This window comes from Sardina pilchardus, chromosome 5, assembly GCF_963854185.1.
Source record: "Sardina pilchardus chromosome 5, fSarPil1.1, whole genome shotgun sequence".
NCBI classification, from domain to species: domain Eukaryota; kingdom Metazoa; phylum Chordata; class Actinopteri; order Clupeiformes; family Clupeidae; genus Sardina; species Sardina pilchardus.
In genome coordinates, this window is record NC_084998.1 from 20,299,802 (window position 1) to 20,304,801 (window position 5,000).

Here is a 5,000-nt window from a genome sequence, read left to right on the forward strand (position 1 = left end):
TCCACCCCGTCTCCTCTCTCTCTCCCTCTCCCTCTCTCTCTCTCTCTCTCTCTCTCTCTCTCTCTCTCTCTCTCTCTCTCTCTCTCTCTCTCTCTCCCTCTCTCTCCCATGCTCAGTGCCTGGAACACACACTCTGAACAGTGTCAAGGTCGCAGCCCTCTTTGTGCACACCATTACCTTTCCGTCCTGGTGTTTGTTCAGCTCGGGCATGTCACAAATAACAGATGGTGCCACTGGCCCTGCTATAGTCAACACAAGGCTGAGTCCACAGGGCTCTGGACGAGTGGACACCTGTCCAGCTTACAGCGGCTCGGACGGAACACTCGGTGAACATGGAGGACATGGACACTGGTCCTGTTTGTCCCTGGGATGAAACCGGTGTTTGTTGGTGTTGGGTTGAGTTCCAACGAGTTTAAAAGGTTCAGCCTTTGTGCACAAGGTTGGCAAATATATGCCCTCCCAGTCTATAGTATATCCAGTTGGAGTTGTGTGGAAGTTTGCTGGCAGTTGTAGAATTATTTTTCTCTGTGTTTTGAAAGCTTTTCAGAATTACAATTTTTAAATCAATTTTGGCGGTTGTTTTGGTTTTGATAGACAGAGGAAATTACTCTACTCTCGTACTTTTCTTCAGATAGCTATCATAGAGTTTTGTCAGGAGAAATGTGAATTTGACAAATGTGTGAGATGTTTTTGGGAAGAGAGGTGAAGATACAGTATGTGTGTTAGTGTGTGTTGGGGGGGGGGGGGGGGGGTGATGTCACTCAGCATCCTCAGGCTTTATTCAATGCAAATAGCCACCACACAGGAGTGTGTCTATGAGCTGACCCAGAATCTAGCACAACAAAGACTTGTCATGAGTGCCAGAAGCTAATGAAAATGCATCGGGTGGCGAGATAAGTGGGGAACAATAGCTTAACTGAACCATTTTACCCTCACAAGCCTGTTTCCTGATTGTTTTGACCACAAAGGGATATGAATGCTTATTGAGAATCACAACAACATGTTCGGTTGGAATTCTAGAAAACACCTATAGTGGGAGGGTTAGGTGGCCCTCTCTCCATGATTGATGCTGATTGGCTACACTCGAGATGAAAACAGGCAGCAATTTTCTGTTGTCCAGAGTGACCATTGACCTGTGTCTGCTGCCCACGGGCAGGTCGCGTGATCGAACGTTCCGGATTGATCCGTACGCCTTCGCCATAATGCACTTTTGAACTATAATCCGAGCATCACTAAGGAAACCAACCACACTGAGCCGGCAAATCTAGCTACGGAAAACCAAAACAACTCCATGGACTCCATCACTCGCTCCCCACACTGATGGACTACAAGATGTGTCTTCAGGAGGAAATTTGATTCCTCTTGAGAGCATTACAGTGAAGGTTTAATTTTTGTTCAGTTTGATGTCCTATTACATGTCTTTTTTTTTCTTAAAGAGATGGACGCTTTTTTATCCCAAGCAGCCTCTCAGCGTAATTGCATCAGTCCCCCTGCCACATTTCATTCTGATGGTGTGAGGTTGTCTGTGATTACCTAGGAAGGATCTTCTCCAGGATGAGTGCTCTTAAGGACATGGAGAGAGACAGCAAGAGAGGGAGAAAGAAATAGGGGGAGAGCGAGAGAGAGAGAGAGAGAGAGAGAGAGAGAAAAAGAGAAAGATAGCTCACAAATTACCCACCACTCGTTTTGAATCTGATTCCAGACACTGCATCCCCCCTTCTGCCTCCCCATTCTGATGCAGTCCCCCCCACCTCATCCCCCCCTCCTCCCCAACACATACAGGTCACAGAGGAGCAGTCGAGCCTGAGAAGACACTCAATTCCACCAGCACTGCTTAAATCCATTAAAGGTGAAAAAGGGTCTATTTTGTCTTGCGCACCAACCCCCTTCATACACACATACACACATACACACGTGCAAGCGCACACACACATACTCATACACAGAGACCAAATATTCGCACACATACACACATACACACACACATACATGTAGGCTACATCTACACAACGTATATACACAAAAACACAGACACACATACTCAAATACATAATATGTACAAATATCCAATCCAAATATCACACACAATCACACAGAGAGAGAGAGAGAGAGAGAGAGAGAGAGAGAGAGAGAGAGAGGATGATGTGCAAAGGCAGATGTGAGTGAGATGGTTCTCCAGATACACACAGTTATCCAGCCAGAGGGGGTAGTGTGTGTAATCAAGCACAAGGACATTTACACAATTTGTTTTTCCTATGGATGAGCAGCAGCGGCAGAGCAAGGGAACAACAGTGTTTCAGAAGAGAGAGAGAGAGAGAGAGAGAGAGAGAGAGAGAGAGAGAGAGTCACAGAGAGATGGGGCAATGGAGAGAGAGAGCAAACTGGAAAAAAGGAGGGGTGCAGAACTGAGAGGACTCAAACAGAAGGAGGGAGAAAAAAGCCCACACCCTGTTGTCCGCTTTTACGTGCCCAAAACGGCAGATAATAGACTTCTCCCATGCGTGTAAACATTGCATTTCCATAGAAATGGCCTCTTTGCCGCATCTCGGGCGGGTAGTGAGGGCGAGAGAGTGAGAAAGAGAGAAAGAGAGAGGGAGAAAGAGAGAGAGAGAGGGAGGGAGGGAGAGAGGGATGTGCCGTTTGGCTCTTAATCCTGTTAGCCTTCCTAGAACTGCTGCGACGTTCCAGCTGAAGAAGGCAAATTAAAACAAATAGACAGAACCAGGCATGGCACGAAGAGCACGACGAGGAGGAAGAGAGGAGGAACTGGAGAAAAGGGAGATGTTTCCAACCCCTGAAGCCCTTTTGGACACGGAGACAATGATCCTCTCTCTTTCTCTCTCTCTCTCTCTCTCTCTCTCTCTCTCTCTCTCTCTCTCTTATGCCTTTCTATCTCTCCTTCTCCTCCTCTCTGTCTCCCATCTCTCTCTTTCTCCATCTCTCTCTCTCTCTCTCTCTCTCTTATGCCTTTCTATCTCTCCTTCTCCTCCTCTCTCTCTCCCATCTCTCTCTTTCTCCATCTCTCTCTTTCTTCTTTCTCTCTCTCTCTTCTTTCCCTCTCATTCTTTTCCTCACAGCCAGTAAACAAACATCAGCTTCCGTGGTTCATTTGCATTATCTATTGTCTTCATCGTCACCCTGAGCTAGGAGCGCTCCGCTCATCGTCATGCGTGTTGTGCATCCTGAAATCAATTTGGCAGCTTGTGTTTTTCTTTTTTGTTTTTGTTTTTTTTTCCCTCGTCTGCGTATCGAATATGTATTTTCAATCACAGAACTTTGCCGAAGGGCATCGTATTGCTCCAAGAATCGGGGCATGAAGAGCAAGCAATGCTGATCAGAGGCCTCAAAGAGGGGGAAAAAAAGACAACTATCAGAGATTTGTTTTTTAAAGAGGAGAAATTATATTGGCTTTTCTTTTCCAGAGCATCATCACTGTGGATGAATATCAGACACACGGACACAACAGAATCTGTGGGGGGTTGGACAATCCACACACACACACACACACACACACACACACACACACACACACACACACACACACGGCTATGATGTGCTTTAATTAGCCCCCGAGTGAGGTACAGTAGCTATCTGGAAGAAAAAAAGTGTGTTTATTCTGCCTTGATTTGGCAGCTGGGGCGGATATTTGTGTTCCTAGACCTCACACGGCCCCTTCCAAATCCCTGCCGTCCCAAAATCCACGAGCGGTGGAAGCAGCAGCGCTTCCATCCTCCACCACAACACACTGCACTGCTGCCCCCTGCTGGTTGTCTGCTGTAAGCACAGCTCCAAGAGGCAAAGCCATCAGAAAGCGGCCAGCCGAATCACAGGCGAGTGATGGCTGCTGGACACACACTCAGGACACGAACTGTCACTTTAGAGGAAAGGAAGTGCCAGGTCACACACACACACAAACACACACACACACACACACACTCACACTGCTTCTGGTGACAGAAACTGATGTTTTGGAGCATGGCCTGATGCTTGCTCATGGCAAAGCACAACAGAGGGCCACCCATAACATAATCCTCTCAAATATCACCTAAGTTAACTTGACTAAGTCAAACATACTCAGTAAATCTATCATAAGCAAAACAGCAAATTAAATGTTGTATTGTGACTGTCAGACAGCCTGGTATCACCAGAATACAAAAGGAGCAGGAGAGGCCATGTTGAATTCCTGGGCTCCTGTTTCCCTCAATACAAAGCTATTGACAGATCTGGTTCAGCCTAATCTATATGTGCAGCCATTAAATCAGCTCAGCCACAGATCCTCGCCGGGGTCCGTCCGGCGTTTTTCTCGGCCGTCGGAGGAGGCAGGCGCGCGCATGACAGACGACTGGTCAGCCGGAACGCCACTCACTCCCCCGCCCCCCCCCTCCTTTTTTTTTGGTTTCTGAACATTCCAGACAGCAAACAAAGAGCGAGGAGGAGGGAATCAATCCCAGACATTTGCATCGGTGCCGAGAGGGAAACCAAACGGTGGCCACGACGACAGCGACGGCGAGGCGCACGCTCGGCATTACACCGTGGCGGAACATGGCGTTCCATGAATAAAATTACTCTTATTGTCTCTTCTCCTCCTCCACCGCCAGGCTGCCAAATCAGCAGATACGGCGATTTCACTGGCAATCACTCTGAAGGACAAACCAAACTTACAGAAACGAGAGAGAGAATAAAAAAAAAACTAAAACAGGTTTCGCTCTCTTCTTTTTTTTTCTCTCTCAGCGCAGATGCTTCAGGGGGAAATGAACTTGCCGATTTTACCGGCCCATGCAACACTGAGCAATCTCATTGAGTGGACATGGCTCCTACACACACACACACACACACACACAGACACACACACACACACACACACACACACACACAGACACACACACACACACACACACACACACACACACACACAAAACCTGACAGGCAGAGACTCCTTGAACAGAACAGACAGGGGGAATGGTTGCATTATTCTGCCTGGACAAACTGTAAAGTGAGCC